Source organism: Phoca vitulina, unplaced genomic scaffold (genome assembly GCF_004348235.1).
Source record: "Phoca vitulina isolate PV1807 unplaced genomic scaffold, GSC_HSeal_1.0 scaffold31, whole genome shotgun sequence".
In the NCBI taxonomy this organism is placed as follows: domain Eukaryota; kingdom Metazoa; phylum Chordata; class Mammalia; order Carnivora; family Phocidae; genus Phoca; species Phoca vitulina.
The window spans coordinates 3,142,182-3,163,829 of record NW_022589734.1 but is presented as its reverse complement, the minus strand read 5'-3'; the positions used below and the strand labels follow the sequence as shown (position 1 = coordinate 3,163,829).

At 37.6% G+C, this 21,648-nt stretch overlaps 1 pseudogene; it reads right to left on the bottom strand.

Annotated features, from left to right (window-relative positions):
- Positions 1 to 18,560: 18,560 nt before the first annotated feature.
- LOC116645015 lies at positions 18,561 to 19,398 on the bottom strand (annotated as a pseudogene).
- Positions 19,399 to 21,648: the final 2,250 nt, after the last annotated feature.

The window sequence follows — 21,648 nt, the reverse complement described above, 5'->3', positions numbered from 1 at the left end:
CAATCTAAGTGATGCCATTTGGGGCTTGTGGCTTTCTTTTTAACAGAATAAAGAACAAGGAAGAGACAAAGAAAATATCTGATTGGCTGGGGCCACGTTGTCAACCTTGTTTAGGGTGAGAATGCCCAGAGCTGTCTTGGCTTTGGGGAATGGCTGACTAAATAGACTACATTTCTAGTCAAGGGGAGCATTTTCAGGGACATGAAAATTATCTAAATTTTAGTTTGTTGACGTAGCACCCCAAGCAGAAGTAGCTCCATCTAGAGCTTTCAACAAATTTATTTCAACAGCTTTCAAAATCAGTTTTGCCCTCAGCTTTCATTTGGACTTTTCATTACATTACCTTATTGATTTTATGAATCTTTATAGCTCTTACAGTTTACAAGTCCGTTGCCAGGTATATACTCTGCAAATACCTACATCAAGTCTGTGTCTTGCCTTTCACTCTTGTATTGGTATCTTCTGAGAGACTGCAGCTCGTGCTTTTAATATAGCCCAACTTACCAATGTATCACTTTTTTCCTTTATGGTTAGTGCTTTTTTATGAAGTCTTTGCCAACCTCAATGTCAGGAAGATATTCTCACATGCTTTCTTCTAGAAGCTTTGTTAGGAAACAAAAAACACTAACTCAGGGAGATATCTGCACCGCTTTGTTTATAACAGCATTATTTACAATAGCCAAGATGCGCAAACAACCAAAGTGTGCATTGATGGATAAATGAACAGAGTAGTTTGTGATATAGGTAATATATATATTATGAATATTATTCATATTATTCAGCCATAAAAAATGAGGAAATCCAACCATTTGTGATAACATGGATGGGTTTTGAGAGCAGTATGCTAAGTGAAATAAGTCAGACAGGAAAAGACAAATACCATATGACCTTACCTAGATGTGGAATATTAAAACAACAAAAAACAGAAAAAGAGGTCAGACTTTGGTTACCAGTGGCAGGAGATAAGGGGAAGTAGAATCCCAGAGGAAGGTGGTCAAAAGGTACAAACTTCCAGTTATAAATAAATAGTAGGGGTACAGGGGCGCCTGGGTGGCTCAGTCGGTTAAGCGGCTGCCTTCGGCTCAGGTCATGATCCTGGAGTCCCGGGATCGAGTCCCGCATCGGGCTCCCTGCTCAGTGGGGAGTCTGCTTCTCCCTCTGACCCTCCTCTCTCTCATGCTCTCTGTCTCATTCTCTCTCTCAAATAAATAAATAAAAAAAAATTAAAAAAAAAATAGTAGGGGTACAACATGATGACTATAGCAAACACTGCTATGTGAGGTATAAGAGAGTAAATCCTGAGTTCTCATTACAAGGAGAAATTTTTTTTCCAATTTCTTTTTATTGTATCTATGTAAATGATGGATGTTAACTAAGCTTATTATGGTAGTTATTTCACAATATACGTAAGCCAAACCTTTATGCTATACACCTGAAATTCATAGTGATGTATGTCAATTATATCTCAATATAAACCAGGAGGGCAAAAGCTTTGTTACTTTAAATTTTTACATTTAGATCTATAATCTTTCCTGAATTGATTTTTGCACAGAACATGAATAGGGGTTCTAGACATATTTATTTTATTTACAGATATCCAGTTGACACAGCAACATTTATTAAAAAGGCCATCTAAACCCCATTATACCATCTTTATAGTAAATCAAAGGTAGTCTGTTTCTGGACTTTCTATTCTGTTCAGTTGGTCCATTTGTCTATCCTTGTACCAATACCACATCTTAATTGCTATTACTCTAAGTCTTGGTGTCTAGTAGCAATATCCACCAACTTTGTTCTTCTTAAAGAACACCTTTGTTCTACTTGGTCCATTTGTTCTCATATATTTTTTAGAATTAGCTTAACTATTTCTCTACCATAAACCTGGTGGGATTTTGATTGGGGTGAAGTTAAATCTATTTATCAATTTAGGGAGAACTCAAATTATTACAATATTGAGTCTTCCAATCCATTACATGGTAAAATCACCCCCCCCACCATTTGTTCAGAGCCACTTTAATTTCCCTCAGTAATATTTTGTAGTTTTTGATGTATAGTTCTTACACATTTTTTGTTAGATTTATTACAAGGGTTTTTTTCCCATTTTTTTTTGAAGTTGTGAGCCATCATCTTTTAAAATTCATTTTTTTGTTTTGTTGCTACCATAAAAAAGTACAATTGATTTTTGTTGGCCTAATTTCAAGAACTTGTTAAATTTATTTATGAATTCTAATAGTTTTTCTTTGGAGTCTTTTGCATATTATAAGTACAACATCTTGTTGAGTGAAGATTTCTTTCACCTTTTCTCTGTTAATGTGGCAAATTATGTTGATTGATATTCAAGTGGTGAACTAACCTTGCATTCCTGAAATCAACCCCACTTGTTTATGGTATATTTGTCTTTTCTATTTGCTAAAATTTTTTAGAATTTTTTTGTAGAAATTGGCCTGTAATTTTCTTTTCTTGTATGTTTTGGAATTAGGATCATACTGACCTTAAGAAAGAGTTGGGAAGTATTCTCTCTTTCTCTATTCTTTGAAAGGGTTTGTAAAAGATTGCTGCTATTTCTTTATTAGATGATTAGAATTCATCAGTGAAACCACTGAGTTTCAATGTAATAGATTCAGATTTTAGAATAGATATATGAATTTTTAATTTCTCCTTGTATCCAATTTGGTAAACTATGCTTTACTAGGGATTTTTAAATTTCACCAAAATTTTTAATAACATATAATTATTCACTATGCTCCTTATCGTCTTTTCAATATCTGCAGAATTTCAGCGATGTCCCATTTTTTTCTCTTCATATTGGCAATTCATGAGAGCATGCAAAAGGCTCTACCAATTATATCATTATTTTCAAATAATACTTTTTATTTTGCTTATTTTCTCTATCAAACATTTGTTTTCTGTTTTATAAATCTCTGCTCTTTGGGATGCCTGGGTGGCTCCGTCGGTTAAGCGTCTGCCTTCGGCTCAGGTCATGATCCCAGGGTCCTGGGATCGAATCCCACATAGGGCTCCTTGCTCAGCAGGGAGCCTACTTCTCCCTCTGCCTGCCGCTCCCCATGCTTGTGCTCTCTCTCTCTGATAAATAAACAAATAAAAATTTAAAAATAAATAAATAAATAAATAAATCTCTGCTCTTTTATTTCAGCATTTTTAATTCTGCATATATTTTAATCTTTATAGGATAATAAATTATTGCTTTATATGTCCAATATTTAATTACATTTACCCTCATATTATCCTTCTCCATTTTCTTTAATTACTGTCCTGTGTTTCCATGCTTCTATATGAGACTATTTTTCTTCTTTCTGCAGAATTCCCTTTAGTATTTCTTTTAGTGCACATCTGCTAGTGATAAATGTTTTCAGTTTTGTTTGAAAATATACTCAATTTGCCTTCATTTTTGAAGAATATTTTTGTTTGGTGAGGTTCTAGATGAGCAATTATTTTCTTTCAGCACTTTTAATTTTTTTTTTCTTTTAGGGAGAGAGAGAGAGAGAGAGATTATGAGCAGGGCAGAGGGTGCAAGGGAGAAGAAGAGAAAGAATCTTAAGCAGGCTCCATGCCCAGCACAGAACCTGATGCCTAAATCAAGAGTTGGATACTCAACTGACTGAGACACCCCGGTGCCCTGATTTCTTTCAGTACTTTTAAATGTCATCCCACAAGTCTTCCAACTTCTATCATTTCAACTGAGAAATCAGCTATCAGTCTTTTTGTTGCTCTTGCCATTATAATACTTTTTTTTCATCTAGTTGCTTTAAAGATTTTCATTTGGTCTTTGGTTTTAGCAGTTTGACTATAACACGGTTAGGTGTATTTTAATTAATATTCTGCCTTGTGTTTGTAAACTTGCGTCTGAGGTTTCTTTGTTGTCTTTATCTTTCATTAATTTCAGATAATTTGCAGCCATTGTTTATTAAAATATTCTTTCTGACCCATTCTTGTACTTTTCTCTTTTGAATACTTCAAGTTCAAGAATACATAATACTCTTTTCTGTATCACCCATCCTTTGTTATTCACTATGCACATCTGCATATTTTGTTGACTTTTCTTCTAGTTCACTAAACTTTTGATCTTGTGTAGCTTATCTGCTTTAAACCTGTTTATTGAGTTCTTAATTGCAGATATTGTATGTTTTTGTTCTGGTATTTCTATTTGCTTTCTTTTTTATGAATTCAAATTTTCTTGTCAAATTCTCTATTTTTTCTTCAGTATCTTGACATATTAACTATAGCTATCTTAAATTCCCTTTCCAATAATTCCAATATCTGAGTTTCCTTGGGATTGTTTTTATTGTCCTTTTTTTCCTCTTGTTTTTAATCATACGGTATGCCATACCTAGTTATTTTTTATCAAATGTTGGGCATTGTGTATGAAAATTTTTTAAAGGTTTGAAAATATGTTATCTTTCTTCAAAGAATATTTAGTCTTTCCTTTGCTGGCAAATAAAATGGGCAATTAATATTCTGTTCTAACTAGGCTCAATCTACTTCTAGTTCAACTGGTGCTGTTTGGTCATAGCTTCCAGGTGTTCCAGCTGAGAACCTGTGGGGGCCTGAACTCTAATACTTCTCTTCTTAGCACTGAGATATTGCCAAAACATTTGCTCTACTTTCAGATATTTTTATTTGGCCTCTAGCCTCCATCCCAGCGCAACTTCAAAATTTAGCAAATGCATTCAGTAAAATCCAATAGACTATGAAGATTAGTTGCCTACCTCTCTTCTCTCATAAAAATCTAGCTTCTAAGTCTCTAATTCTGTTTCTTTAGTATAGACTGTGAAAAGTTCTATTGATTTTTCTGCTCTTACTAGCAATCATTTCCTTAATCTTTTTTTTTTTTTTAAGATTTTATTTATTTGACAGAGAGAGAAAGCACAAGCAGGGGGAGTAGCAGGCAGAGGGAGAGGGAAAAGCAGGCCTCTGGCTGAGCAGGGAGCCCAACACAGGGCTATATCCCAGGACCCTGGGATCATGACCCGAGCCAAAGGCAGATGCTTAACCAACTGAGTCACCCAGGTGCCCCTTCCTTAATCTTTTTGCCTGAATTCTTGACCTGTTGCTCTATACCCAGAGTCAACAAATGCCCTGAAGAAAAAAGTGTACTGTCAGCTCAATTCTCTACACAGTTCCTCCTTCCCCAGATTTTGTCCTTTTAATTCCTATTTTCCTCAGCAGCACTTTCATGCTTTCAAATGTATTTCTAAACTACATATTTAATTGATTTTTCTAACTATTCTTAGAGGAAGTATTGTTTGATCTAATCTATTCTGTCATCCTGGAAGCTGGTTATCTTTTTTAAACACAAGTTTTATTATATTCTCCTCAGCTTGAGTTCCTTATTGCCTATAGCATAAAATCCAAACTTCTTACCAGGTTGGACAAGTTTCTTTTCACCATCTGGTGCTAGTGTATCATTCTAGCCTCATATCCTGGTGTTCCCTTTTATTCACCCTATAACTCAGTCAAATTGAGCTATTCATCAATCATCACATACATGATGCTCTTCCACCTTTTTAAACCTTTTCACATGCTATATCTCTTGCTATAAATTTAGTTTCCCTTCATAACTCTTCCCAAGTTACTACTGATAATTAAGGCTCATCTTAAATGCCACTTCCTCTGTGAAGCCTTTGTCAGTGCTCCAAGACAAAGTTAGATGTTCCTTCCTTTATATATTCATGTTGACGCTCCCATTTAAATACTCTTTTTTAAAATAATATCTGTTAATGTATCTATCTTTTCTATCTTATCCAACGCACTTAAGAAACTTGAAGGCAAATGTGTGATATTATGATTGCTTGAATCTTCATTGACCAGAGTAGTGGTTGGCATTATAATAAACTCAGGTTTAGGAGACTTTGTTTAATATTTTTTCACCAAAAGCCCTTGATCTTTTTAATATCTATCATCCTAACCATTCTATTTACCCTCTTGCCTGTCACAGCTATACTTTCGCCACAATGGCCTACAACTCCGTATTAATTACCTTAATTTCTCCATCATCCAATATTTCCTCTTCTACCAAAATCTGGAATGCTTTCACTAATTTACAGAAATAACACTCTTGAAACCCCCAATAATTTTCCCTCTTATTACATATCTTGTTTTAAAATAATTTGTGTGAGAGATATACAAATGGCTAACAGGTACCCAAAAAGTTGTCCAACATCACTAATCATTGGAGAAATGCAAATCAAAATCACAATGAGATATCACTTCTCACCTGTAAGAATGACTATTATCAAAGAGAGAAAAATATAACAAGTGTTGACAAGGAAGGGACCCTTAGACACAGTTGGTGGGAATGTAAATTGATGCAGCCAATATGGAAAACAGTATGAAGTTTCCTCAAAAAAATTAAAAATATAACTACCATATTATCCAGCTATTCTACTTCTGGGTATTTATCCAAAGGAAAATGAAATCACTAACTCAAAAAGATATCTGTACCCCTCTCTTCATTGCAGCATCATTTACAATAGTCAAGACATATAAACAAACAAGTGTCTGTTGGTGGATGAATGGATAAAGAAGTTGTGTGTATGTGTGTGTGTGTATATTTCAAGCATATGGAAATTCTGCCATTTGTAAGAACATGGATGGACCTTGAAGGTGTTATGCTAAGTGAGATAAGTCAAACAATTAAAGACAAGTACTGTATGATCTCACTTAAATGGAAAATTTTTAAAAAAAATCAAACTCATAGATACAGAGAACAGATTGATGGTTGCTAGAAGCAGGTGGGCAAAATGAGTGAAGGTGGTCAAAAGGAACACACATGGGGGTGTAATGTACAACATGGTGACTATAGTTAACAATACTGTATTATATATTTTAAAGCTGCCAAGAGAGTAAATTTTAAAAGTTCTCATTACAAGAAAAAATTTGTAACTATGTGTAGTGACAGATGTTAGCTAAACATTGTGGTAATCATCTCATAATATATATATATATATCAAATCATTATGTGATATATGTCAATGTGATATGTCAACTATATCTCAATTAAAATCAATTAATTAAAAAATCATTTGTATATAATTTCTTTCTCTGATAGACTGTTAAAAACTGCTAGTTGAAATTTTGTAGATATTTCTATCGGAAGGTCTTACACTTAGTAAGACAACAAATAAAGGCCATCTTTAAAGGTCTTACTTCAGTACCGTCCTTCTATGGCTCCTTTGTATGAGCTTAGACTGCTGATCTTCATATTCTTTAAATCTCTTCCCTCTACTTGTGACAATACACCATTCTGGCACTCTTTTACCTCCACTTCCTTCACATTAAATTGTGTGGGAATGAAAGAGAATTCAAAGGGTAAATGGTCAAAATATACCTGGATGTGATCTGCTGAATGATGAGCAATGCCACTACAATTTTGACCATAAGACAGCAATGGGGATTGCATCATAGCCTAAACACAAAGATTTGCAGCTAGCTTACTTGTGGTCACAGGCAATTCTTCCCTTCCTGATGTGCACAGGCATGAGTAGGGGCTGAGGATAAGAGTACCTCAAGTTACTGAGCAAGGATCCCTGGTGTCTATTTTGGAACCCAAGTTATCAAGAAATGGGGCTAGAGAGGGAAAAAAAAAAAAAAGAATGAGGGGAAGCTTCATTAGGTTATAAGCTAAAAAGTTGTTCGGTCACAAATCTGAACTGTACATTGGTCACAATGATTTCGCATGTGTCTGGAAGGAATAGGAGGAACTGCTCAATCTCATAGTGGCCAGGCATGAAATTGCCAACTGGAGCTCCTAGTCCTACCCAATTTTTATTCCCACACCAGGATGCGTACTAGGAAAGACTTTGCCACCATGTAAACTTCTCTAGTTCCCCTTTTTTCTCCTATTCCAGCTCTGGTCATCCTCCCAAGTTCTCTATTTTTATCCCTCTCCTCACAGTTTCATTTGCCTACCCCCTTTCAGTGATCTCTCTGCAGACATCTCTGCAGGCTTCTAAGAATCTTTGAGTCTAGGAGATCTCCAAATGTATATCTCTAACCTCATCCTTTCCACAAAAGCCACATATTTGTAACTTTCTACTAGATAGTACCACTTTCACGTCTTTTCATCTCACAATCAAACTCATCATCTTCCTCCTTAAACTTTTCCTGACTTCCCTATTTCTTGTATTTAATCAGACTGAGCTTTTGTTTTATCACCGCAAAATGAATACAATATTTTCCATATAGAGTTGTGAGGACAAGAAACAGACTGTGTGAAACGCCACCCTTGCTGGCATATAGTTAGGGCTCAATAAATGGTTCTTATTCATAAAAGTAGTACATTTATTCTCCTGGTATCCTGATCTTTTAAGTTCATTGTAACTCCTGATTCTCTGCATCCTCATTTCCTACCTTCAGTTATACTAAGCTCTATCATATCAAATTTTAAAATATCTGGCCTTATTCTCTGCTTCAGACCCTTTTTTCTCCCACATTTTATTATGAAAAATTTTAAACTTATAGCAAAGTTGAAAGAATTTTATAGCAAACATCCTTATGTCTACCATCTATCTTCTACTGTGAACATGTTACTATACCTGCTTTATTACATATCTCTCCATCCATCAATTTATATTAATTTTTGATACATGTCCAAATAAATTACAGATATCAGTACACTTCCCTCTAAGTACTTCAAGTATGCATGTCATTAACCAGTTTTATATTTGTTGACAGTTTTTCTTCTGAGATAAAACTTACATATGATGTAATGTACAAATCTTATGTGTACATTCACTGAGTTTTACAAATGAATATACCTTTTTAACCCAAATCTCTATCAAGATAGAGAATACTACTATCACCCTGAAGAGTTTCCTCATGCCCCTTCCTAATCATCCCCCATTTTTCCTCCCCAAAGCAACTTTGTCATGCCACCACAGCACCCACTCATTTCATAAATTCCCCATTGCCTGTGACATGCAAGCTGCCAATATAACACCTTCCCCGGGATGGCCCCAGCCTATTTTCAGCTTCTTCTCCACCATTCCTGAAGTATAAAACTTTTGAAACTCTCTCAAGGCATTATACATTGTCTTAGGTTTAGTTAATTGTGGAAAGTCAGACCAAAAGCATCTTGAAGATGACAGCAATGTCCCAAGCATTTTTTTTTATCACACAATATGTGAGAATATTTCCTTGCACATAATCGGCAGTTAATAGATATTCATGGGATGAACTGATGACAAATTTGAAAAAAGGAATGAATTGAATTGGAAAAAGGAATGTCTTTAACTTTCTGACACTACCCTGGTATTAATTTAGGTTAGTTATATTTACTACGTCTATCTTGTAAAAATGTGGTGAGGGAGGCATGCAAAAAAGTCCCCACGGAACCCTACAAGATTTAGAGCTGAGGAGAAAGAAACAGTGGGCAAGAAGGGGGAGCCTTTGAAAAATTTTAATTAGGATTCTAGAGTATAATCTCATGCCACTGATGTGGAGATTGAAATTTTGATTTTTCTAAGTTAGGTCCCATATTGTCAACTAAAGGACTAATTTTCTAATTTCAAACGTAGAGCTTAGAACCATGGATCTCACCGTTGGCTGTATATTAGAAGTATCAGGAGAGCTTTTAAAAAATCTCCTGATGCCCAGGCTCCACCCTGAGATATTCTAATACCGTTTGTCTGGGGTTCAGCCCAGGCACTGGTATGTTTTTAAAGTTCCCCAGGTGATTTTAGTGTGTAGTCATCACTGCTAGATGAATGGTCTTTACACAGAGAATCAGCCTCACAGCCAATGATAAATACACAAGCGAATTTACTGCCACCTCCTCTCCCTCCAGAGACTCAGTGGGAAAGGAAAGAGGAAATTCCTAAGCAAAGAGGAGAATTAGGGGTATTAGTTTTTCACCACTCCTGGCAGAGTAGGGCATGTGTGCACCATGAAGAAGAGTAGGTTTTCTCCAAGACCTACAGGTTTCCAGAAAGCCAGGCCTTTACTCTTAGAACTAGAAAAGTAGGTCAGCAGCTGCCAGGCAGGAATCACATCAATAGTAAGATTCATGCAAGCCCAATTGCTTCAGGTTGTCCCCAGGGAGAAGCCATGAGGCTGGGCAGCTCAATCACATGAGAAGTGACCAGAAGGGTAGGGACTCTATTTTGCTTACAGGCAAAAATAACCATTATGCCTTTAAAAATATGTAACCAGAAGACCTCCATATATTGTATTTCCAATTTAGAGTTGGGGCCTGGCTTTTGGAAGTGTTGGGAGCAGAATGTGCCCGTCAAGTTTCTATCTAACAACCAAAGGTCATCAGTGCTCCTCAACCCTTTCACTTCATGGCGGTAATGGAAAGTAGTATAATTATCCATACTCTGGGTAAACTGGAGGGGATGGATGAGAAGGCATTTGTGTTGGACTTAATGAAAAAATTGCTACATTTTCTTTGTATCATATGACTAAAAGAAAAATAAAATGCTAAGTATGCAAGAAAATATTGAATATTCAATTTATTTAAAATTTCCAAATAAAAATCTCATTAAAGTTTTAATGAGAGAATTGAACTGGTTTCTTCAGCACAATTCATTTCTCTTTGAACCCCAGTGGGTTTTATATACCCTTCAGCTATATGATTGGCCCCTGCAAGGCTTGTTTTTCCCTTATGCCACTCTTATACACTCTGCCCTGCTCCTCCCCTATCATAACTTTATTCTGTTTGAAGAATATTTTTCTGTGTGCTCTTATAAAATATGCTTTGTTGCTTTGTATGATGTACTTTTAACTTCTGTAAATGGCATTATATTATATATAAAATGTTATTTCCTTTCTTTGTTTTCAGTAAGCACTCTTTTCTAAGCCCTATCCATATTGTTCTGTATATTTTTAACCCATTGCTTCTAATTGCTGTGCAGTGCTCCGTGGAGTGCATATACCCCTTTCACTCACCCACTTTCTCAAGGATGGATATATTGGGTTGCTTTCAACACCCTGTCACCATGGAAGAGTATTCTGTAAGAGAAGGAAATCCCTTTTCTGTCATCATCTAGAATTCAGATAATTCAGTCCCTTTAAATCATACACTTCTTCAGTCTAGCTTCTCTTCTTTTGAGTTTAAATCTATTATTAAAAATTCAAATGTTAAATCATAATGTAGTGAGTTTCCATTCCACTTAAACCTTTTTATATCAAGTTTTACAAAATAATAATGACTTTTCCTGAAGCATACTCTCTATTATATTTGTCACTGTATTACTTTCAATATTTTTCTTGAAGGATTGAAATTATAACATCACTAAGCATCATCAGTGAACTTCATTGTACTTTATTTTTTGAAGGTTGAAATTTTGCTTTGATTCCTTAAATTATATCAGTATATGGTAATATATATTTTCACACAGCCCTTATAATTTTTCTGTCTTTATAAGCCACAACTTTAAACTCCTTTTGCATCTGAATGCTTCCCATCCTTTTCTCACCTGTGACAGTCAGGCCTGTTGTAGATGGGAAGTCCACCTGGGAAAGGCAAGAGGTAGCTGGTTTCTTCTCTTCCTTTGCAGTTTGGCTTCTATTCTTCCTCTCTCATCTTGCCAACTCTGGTTTCTGAACCCTCTCTGAAATGAAGGTAGAAGAAAGAAAAGTAAGGACAGGAAAATGATACCTTGCATGCTACTGTCCAAGTTGCATTACTCTCTGGATCTGGCAGATATTTAAAGCTGGGGTTTTCTCAACTATAGTTCCCTTGTTGTGGGACATTAAGATATTACCTCAAGCCCTGAGCCTTTGGTGGTTCACTTCCAGGCTCCTTCTGCTGAGTTCCTTTTGTCCCTCTGGCAATCTTTGGGTATTACATCAGGTTCTCTATTTCACTCTTGCACAAGACCCAGACCTGGTCTGTGGAGTCCATACATGCATGCTTTGTCCTGACCAAATCTGGGAGTGCAGGCACATCCCATTGCAGTAGAAATCTTTCTTTGACTTCCTTTCCCTAAGGAGCAGCTCCCATCTCTCACATTGTCCAGACAAGAGGCAGACGCCAGTTCTCTGTGTCTTCCAAGCATCTCTTGTCCCAATGAAACCCCTTTCTGGGTTTCAGGATAATTTAAACAATATCACCACCCTGGGAATGAGATTTCCACTCAGAGAAAGGATGAGACTTTAAGACACCAGCAATTCTCTCTCAAAAATACCTCAAATTCTCTTTCAGTCTCCACTCTTAGTCCCTTTGTGCCCTTGGTATAGGGTGAGGGATTGAGAAGTCATTTAACTGGCTTTCTGTCCCCTCTTTTCTGCATGTCTTCTGCATCTGTGTGTCTCATGATCCACTCTGGGATTTAGTGTCCAGAGTCTTTGGGTCTTAGCTGAAAATGGTCTTGTCACATTCCATTGCATGGGTTATGCCACAGCCACTGATGCAGGCTGAAAAATTTTGAGGAAAATTATAGAAGCAGCAGGAAAACAAAAACACATGTACTATTTAAGACTTGTTCAGCTAGTCTGTGATTTTGCTGCTAGCATAAACTTCATCTGAGATCTTTCTCATAACAGCAAACTTAATCTCTTTGATACCAACATTAAAAATTGGGTAAATCACAGCTTCTCTTAGTAGTCATGTGTAGCTCTGTTTATTCTAAACTTAACTCATCCTTTTGGGGTCAAATTCTATTTTTTTGCCAATTTTTAGGAAGGAAGGAAGGGGCAGGGTAAGGCTCTCTGGAGCACCAGTCTGGAGCTTTACCATAACTGAGGGCAGTAGAGGCAAATATCAAAGTAGGGAAACAGGCAAAGACAAGATCCAGGCAGGAACCATGAGGTCCTAAATGTTGGGAAAAGACTTGGTCAGATTATCGGGAAATAACTGCCAGATTTGGGAGACCCTGAAGTTGACATATGAAACAAAGCAGAGAATTTGCAACCAAGAGCTTGAAATTAAGAAGAAAGAAGGAGGAAGAAGAAGAAGAAGAAAGAAGAAAAGAAGAAGAAGAAGAAGAAGAAGAAGAAGAAGAAGAAGAAGAAGAAGAAGAAGAAGAAGAAGAAGGGGAAGGAGAAGAAAGAAGAAGAAGGAGAAGGAGAAGAAGGAGAAGAAGAGAAGAAGAAGAATGTATTTTCATTTGTGTGAATTATCTGTGCATAAAAATAATATAAGCAAAATATCTTGGCATAGATCTTGGTATATTTTCACACATTTTGATCAGTTTCTTAGCTATAACTGTTTCTAATACTACTGGCCAGTGATATTTCTGTGAAGAGTTTTATTTGGTATTACTATTTTTTTTTTTCACAAAAGTTGCTTGTACCCTTCTTCAAAGTGACATTTTGTGGTTAACACCTTTGAGAGCCTTTTGACTCCTTCAGTTGACCTTCTCAGTCAATCATACTACTTCTAATTGAGAAAGTGCTCTCTCCATGGGACCTAAGGTACATGGTAAGCTCCAAGCAAATTCTGCAAACGGTGGCTATTCTTAAATTCTAGTTATTTTGGTATTGAAATATCTAAGTATTTGGTGTTGAAATGTGTAACTATTTCTAGTTATTTTGGTATTAAAATGTGTACACGTTCCTAGGCATTGCCTTGTGTCTCTGCCCCCAGCTTTACAGCCTTCACCCCACCATGAGCCTTGAGATCAAGTCTAATGTCACCAGGCCCAGAACTCCCTTGGAATCTGATCTCCATCCTTCCCTACACATCTTTTCATCTGACTGCAATTCTCATTCCTTCCAGCTCCTCCAACTTTTCCCATGTTCTTTCTAGAGCAGTACTGTGCAAGAGAAAGATATTGGAGTCATATAAGTAACTTCAAATTTTCCAGTCTCCACATTAAAAAAGTAAAAAGAAACAGGTAAAATTACTTTTAATATATTTTAATTTGAGGGGCACCTGGGTGGCTTAGTCATTAAGTGTCCGCCTTCAGCTCAGGTTATGATCCCAGGGTCCTGGGATCAAGCCCCGCATCGGGCTCCCCTCTCTGCTCAGTGGGGAGCCTGCTTCTCCCTCTCTCACTCCCCCTCCTTGTGTTCCCTCTCTCACTGTCTCTCTCTATCTCTGTCAAATAAATAAATTTAAAATATATATATTTTTTAATTTGATATATCCATAATTTCATCATTTTAGTATGTAATCAACATAGAAATTCTTGAGATGTTTTATATTCTTTTTTTAATACTAAGTCCTCAAAATTTTATGTTTATTTTACTCTTACAGCACATCTCAAGTGCTCAATAGCCATATATGGTTAGTGACTACCCTAATGGACAGAACAGATTAGCCCCAAAACCTCTGTACTCAAAGTGTGGTCCACAGACCAGCAGTGGCAGTGTCACCTGAGACCTTGCTAGAAATAGAGAATCTCTGAGTCTGTTCAAGGCTTATTGAATTGAAAGCTGCATTTTAACAAGACCCCAGATGATATAGTTGCACATGAAAGTTTGAGAAACTCTGGTTTGGAAGACACAGTAAGTCCTCAGTAAAATCCCCCATACCTTCCATCTACCTGGCCTTCCTGAAAGTTAGCCTTGACCTGTGGGCACTGCTTCCCCTGTAGCTCTCTCAGGTGGTGCCTGTTTTCTCTGCCACATCCTTGTACCATGGGCCTTTAGGTGGGATGGATGTCCTCTCTCTTCCTCTTTGCCCCTTGTGGCCATTCTTCTTCCCACCTCACTAAGCTCTCATAGCTTTTGATCTCATGTCAGCAGATTCTACCATAAACTTGCTCTCATTGTTGCTGTCATTGACTAAACCCCCAGGTCACTCAGATTCATTCCTGTCTATCATTCCAACATGACTTGGTGATTTCAGAATCATCTCAAACCTCTACTAGGACTAAAGGATCCACTTCCAAGGCCACTCATGTAACTATTGACAGGTTACAGTTCCTAACAAGATGCTGGACTAAGGGCCTCAGCTCCCAATCATGCCATGTGGTTCTCTCCATAGGGACCACTCCCAGCATGGAAGTTGGTTTCCTAGAGTACAAATGATTCAAGATACACACACACACACACACACACACACACACACACAGAATGTACAAGATGGAAGCTACAGTCTCAGAAGTCACATCCCATCACTTGTACCATTTCCTATTTGGTAGAAGCAAGTTAGTAAGTGTAGCCACTCTCAAAGGGAGCAATCACACAAAAAAGGGAACCCCAGGAGTTGGGGATTTTTGAGGCCACCTTGGAGACTGCCCACCACAGTAATATTCATGCTCCCTTTCCCCTCACCAGCTCACAGTGCTCCAGTCTCTCTGGCTTCTTTTCTGTTCTCTAGGAATCCAAGCATGTGCTCAGCTCAGAGCTTTTGCCTTTGCTTTTCCTCTGCCTTGAGCACTTCCCCTCCAGATATTCTCATGACTTACTCCCTCACTTGCTTAAGATTTCTGTTGAAATGTCACCTTCACAATGAGATCTTCCTTAGCCATACAATTTAGAATCACAGCCCTCGACCACTTTCTCTATTTTTCTGTTTTTCTTATTGTTATCTAACATGTTTTATTTATTTATTTATTTTGCTTGTTTTCTAACTCCTCTCACCACAGCAACATTTTCTTAACTGGCATTTTGGCTTTAATCATGAATTTCTTCTATAATCAAATGAGTATTCCAGTAAAAAGGCAAATCTGATAATTACTGCTTCATAGGCTAAAATTCTTCAGTGACACTTGATAGCCTGAGGCAGTTATCTTGTTGGGATAAGATTAAGCTAGGTTTGATACTGACCTCCAGAAAGACATTTAGAAATCAATGGGTTGTAGCAGATTATGTTGGTTCTCTGCCCATATATCCTTTGGGACTTAACACTTCAGTATGCCCCAGCCCTCCCAAGGCCATCTATTTTTGGATATTTTGAAGAAATATTCTACACACCCCAAATATAGCAGTAGATTTCAAACTGACAGACAGAAGTTGGAGTATAATTACCTCTGCTCCCTTGCCTGAGGCGATACTACAAAGTGCATTCTATCCTACTTCCAAGTTATCTTACATGATGATGCTCAGTCATCCACAGCAGTAGCTAGTTTAATAACACACCCTTTCTGGTTGTCCTCCATTGTTTATATCATTTTCTCATTCCCCTACTAGTATTTCCTGCACTTCCCAAATAATACTTACATTCAAATCCTGTGTCAATATTTGCTTACAAAAGAATCCTAACCCAAACAGGGTATCGGTGTCACAGCAACCAGGGATCAGGAAGCCAGGTATGCTTCATGTCTTACAATGCATGGACAGTACAACGCAATGATGAATTGTCCCTCCCAAAAATGTCAATAACACAGTCTGTTTCCTTATTATGGGAAATAAGACATATCGCTGTCTATTTTCAAATTTTCTCTCTGCTCTTATTCCCAACTTGCCTTGTTTGGTTTAATCCCTTGTTTTACTTTTGGATGTCATTTTTGTTTGTTTTTAGCTCTTAATTGTGCCATTCCAATTCAGAATGGCAGAAAGGATAAAGAATATTTATACCTACCTAGTATAATTCCTAAATCCATTCCTGAGAATGGTCCTTTATGTTCACTCTGGTGATCTACATGGGGTCTCTGAAAGAATCTAAACATCTAGAGATCCTTAAAGAAACCACTGGGTCTAGCAATGTCTCTCAATCAGACTGTCATAGTTGCTCTACAATGGATTGCACTTAATCTACATCACAGGTTTTTAAGTGGCAGAAAAGTTTCACCGTTAAGTTCATTATGATTGTGGAGTTACAGCTAATTGCTGGTTCACTAAACCAAATTATGTTATTCTTCAGTAAATGCTTGGTTTTATTTCACTTAATTACATTATTGGAAGGTTAGGTAACAGAATGGTTCCCATAGCTTTATTTGGCCCTATCAAATTTTATAATCTTTTAATAGCTTATAAATCAGAACTGGGGCGCCTGGGTAGCTCAGTCCATTAAGCATCCGAGTCTTGATTTCGGCTCAGGTCATGATCTCAGGGTCGTGAGATCGAGCCCAGGTGGGGATCTGCATTGGGCGTGGAGCCTCTTTTTTTTTTTTTTTTAAGATTTTATTTATTTATTCATGAGAGACAGAGAGAGAGAGAGAGAGAGAGAAGCAGGCTCCCAAGGAGCAGGGAGCCCGATGTGGGACTCGATCCCAGGACACTGGGATCATGACCTGAGCCGAAGGCGGACGCTTAACCATCTGAGCCACCCAGGTGCCCGGGCGTGGAGCCTCTTAAGATTCTCTCTCTCCCTCTCCCTCTGCCCTTCCCCTACCTCAAAAAAAAAAAAAAAAAAAAAGAGAGAGAGAGAGAGAGAGAGAGAGAGAGAGATGGGGGCACCTTGAGTTTTACCTAGCTCCATTTCCTGTTTTCCTGTTAATCTTCTAGGATAGAGAGTGTATCATTTCTCATCAAAGATCTGCAATGATTCATATTATGTTACTTCCTTTACTAGCTCACTCCAGCAGCTAAGCCAGCATTAACAACTAGTTATCACAGTGCCTGGTATGCTGCATGCACTTATAAATATTTTCTGAGTGAATATTGAATAAATAAGAGGTTTAATCAAAGTTTAAATTTAGGTCTTGGACTTTAGCAAAAAGAAAACAGCTCAACATTTTTCTCAAAGCCCTTTATTGGACTTGAAGAGAACACTAAAAAAGCCTTTCCTCTTGACAAAAGGAGTTTTTAAAACTTTTAATAGGAGCACTTGTTTTTGCTTTTAATTTTTTATGATAGTTCTGGTTGCTAGTCTCTGTATTTTGTGCAGAGTGGAATACTGAATACAGTAAGCTGAAAAGGCTTCCACAAATAGGGTGAGAAAGAAGGAAGGAGAACATTCTTGACCTGGAATGTCATAATCTAAATGGATTAATTTTTAAGCTACCCCCATAAAATAGAACTAATAGTTAAAAGAACAGCATTGTCTGTTTCTCATCAAGATTCAATTCAGTAAGCATTTATTGAATATCCATTCAGTGTGTTTTGGGTGTGTTCAAAAAAGTAGAATGTGCAGTCACGCTTTTGAAGAGCTGGTAACTTCAGAGGTGCTCTACTTTCTCAACAGTTTCTTAGTTCATTAAGAACTCTGTTTTGATTTAGTATAATCCAAGAAGGCTTTTGCAGGAAACACTAATTTCTAGTGTTTACATGCCTTAGAGCTTTGAATCAAGAGGCAGAAGAAGACAGGGAGGTGTGAAATTTTTTAACTGACCAAGAGTTTCCATTCACTTTGATTCTCTCCATTTCGCTATTTCGTGTTTTTTTCCCCTCTCTTCTTTTCTAAACACTATCAAAGGTTTATGTTGGATTCCAAAGTTCATATGAACTTTGCATACAAGGAATTCCCAACATAACAGAGTGGAATGTATGCTAGTGAGAGTAAATGTTTTATAACTTTTTCCTTTTACTTATTCTCATTGCCCTTTACACCCATGAATTAGCCCTTTATGTGAATTTTTTTGCAGGGATTTTTAAAAAGACAGGCAGCAGCTTTTTACAAGTTGTAATAACCATTCTTAGATGATACTTTATTTATTTATTTATTTATTTATTTATTTATTTATTTATTTATTTATTTCCAAAAGCACTGTTTTTATTTATACAGAGTCCTAGCCACTTCGGTGGCAGGGCAGGAGTGGGAAAGGTTCCTTTTTCAATCCAGGGGCCTCCATAATGTTGGTCTGTTGCTACCAAACACACAGGCAAGTGGCGTCATGGATTTGGTAAACTAACTACAATGTTTAGCCTCTCTCTGCTAGAGCAACAAGGTGAGCATCAATCTCTGCTTCTGAAAGAATCCTGAATTTAGGATTTTCAGCTGTAACTACTCCAACTTCTGTTTCTGAAGGTTTGAAATCAATTGATAGAACAGTAGATAGGCATGTAATTGCAGTTTCCACTGTTTGTTCAAATGTCCAATCAAATTTCTTCTTCACTTTTTTTCAAGGAAGCTGGTTGAGTCCGTTTGTTTAACTCCTGCCGCAGTGGCTTTAAACCCACAGTAGTAACCTGCAGGATCACACTTGTACACCTGAGGGCCTTGTTCTTCATCTATACCAATTAAAATCATACAACAACCAAGAGGCCTCATTTCAGCATTCTGTGTGTAGACCTGAGATCAGCAATTCTTTTGCACAGGATGCCCACAGGAATCTCATAGCCATACTTGTATTTCCAATTAGCTGCCTCATAGCGTGCCCTCTGTACCTGGGATCTGCTGTCAGCTGTCATTCCTGTCATCACACAGCCAATTTTTTCAGTTATCTTGAATAAGTGAGTCACTGTGCTGGAATCCAATAATTTGTCAGGTACTTTCTTCTGTGTGACAATTACTACACAGTCTTTCCCTCTGACAGCTACCAATGTAAGGCCACCCTGGTTAATAGCCTTAAAAGCATATTCTACTTGGTAGAGCCGGCCCTCGGGTGAAAAAATGGTAATGTGGCGGTCAAAACCAGCGCTGGAACCACGGGACATGTTGGCATACCCACTACTTCAAGCACTGTCTCTCTTAGATGATACTTTAAAAGGTCTGGACCCAATTTCAATGTGTGTGAGGTGGGCGTGGGGGTGTTGGGGGGTTTCCCACACCTTTATGGAGCAACTCTTTGACACCAACTGGTGGTCCTGCAATTCAATTCAATTCTGACACTAATAACCCAGAGATAGCATCAGATTCCACAGCCTAAGGGCTCAGTCCCACAAGACTGCCCTCCACTTCAGATGCCAAATGTAACCCTTGCTTCTGACTGACTGGCTACAGATTGGAGGTTACCATGATCCCTTCCTTGGGTTTGATTAATTTGCTAGAATGGCTCACAGAACTCAGGAAACCTGTTTACTCACTGGATTAGTAAGCAATAGCAGCAGTTTTTATACCATGGGTGTTCATACCATAGGGTAACCATCCAGGGATCAAAGGTTCCTCATCCCACCACATTTTATCTTTTCTCTCAACAAACCACATGTTTCTGTGAACCAGGGCTGTTTTAGCAAATCCCATTTCTCTGACACCAACTAAAGGTTCTGGTCACCAATTCCAAAGTGTGGACATAGAGGGTTTTTCCCACACCACCAAGCAACTTGGGCACACTCTCTAAGGACTTCAGATACCAGTCACTAGTCCAAGCTGTCACTTATGCTTTTGACCAACCTGCTTTAGACTGAAGGTTCCTGCGATCCCCACCTTGGGTTTGATCAATTTGCTAGAGCAGCTCACAGAACTCAGGAAAACATTTTATTTATTAGATTACTGGTTTGTTATAAAAGGGTATACCTCAGGAACAGCCTGATGGAAGAGATGCATAGGGCAAGGTATGGGGACCTTTCATGCTCTCTTCAAGTGCATCACTCTCCGAAGTTCCATGTATTCACTAACCTGGAAGGTCTCCAGATTTGTCCTTTTGGGTTTTTATGGAGGCTTCATTACATAGGCACAATTGATTCACCATTGGTGACTGATTTAATCTCCAGCCCTGCTCCTCTCCCTGGAAATCAAGGGGTGGGACTCAAAGTTCCAACTTCTATTCAGGTTGGTTCTGCTGGCCCAGCCTTCATCCATAGGCGATTTCCAAAGTCACCTCATTAATATAAGCTCTGTTGTGGTTATGAATAACAAGGCACCCATTTCATTTTTATGGCTCTGAAGTGGATTTCAACAGGTACTCCCATTGCTCTTGTTGCTCAAAAAATTCCAATGGTTTTGGGAGCTCTGTGCCAGGAAACCATGGAACCAAGACCAAATACATATGAGAAATATATTTTGGTCAATGACCAAATATGTATTTATTATTAATCACAAAATTGACACATTTAACCAGAAACATAAAGACGTTATTAAAGTATCCATTTTTCATATTTTAGATCAGATTTATTACTAGCTACTGTTATTCATTCAATAATATTGTTTATTTGAGATCCTGTTGTTTAAATACAGGATTGAGCACTGACTTGGAAGATATATAATTATCAACAAATAGTAGTAATGTTTGGTCCAATTTATGCCTTGGTTGATTTAAATTCATGCTAATGTAGGGACCACTTTGACATAAAGATTATTTTGAATTAAAAAAACATCAAAACCCAGCAGATTCAGGAAAAGCTTTTTATGTCCTCCACAACTCCCTAAAAAGAATTTAGATAGAGGACCAGCTCCAGGAAGAGAGCTATCACCAGAGATAACTAGATTATACTATATACTACATATGGTAGACAGGGAGGAACCTAGCATGGCCTGTTTGAACCAAGTCTTCTATGTCCTATTGTTTCTGCGTGGCCCTGCAAACATTTGTTTACCAAACATTTACTCTTTTACATTTCCCTGTGATTTGCATTTCTTGCCTTGGAAGTCCCAGACCCCTACCCCCTTCTCCTTAATTCAGGATGATGGATATACCTCATTTTGCCAGACTGTCTATGGAATTTCCAAGTGTGGATTCCCTCTATGTATGAAATTACATTTGATTTTCTCTGATTCACCTGTCTCATGTCAATTTGGTTCTTATTTAGACTAGAAGGACCTTGAAGGGGCCAGGAAATTCTTCCTCCCCAACACTAATTATAACTGAAAGGGAAAGCTGGCTTTATCAGGAGGTAGATCATATTTTTTAATAATCACAGATTTCAGATTTTAGAACAGACCAAAAACAGTGATTTTTCCCCAGCCCCCTAAGACTTTAGCTCCTTGAGGGAAAGGCCTGTGTCTTAGTCTCTATGTGCTTGCAAAATAAAGAGGAA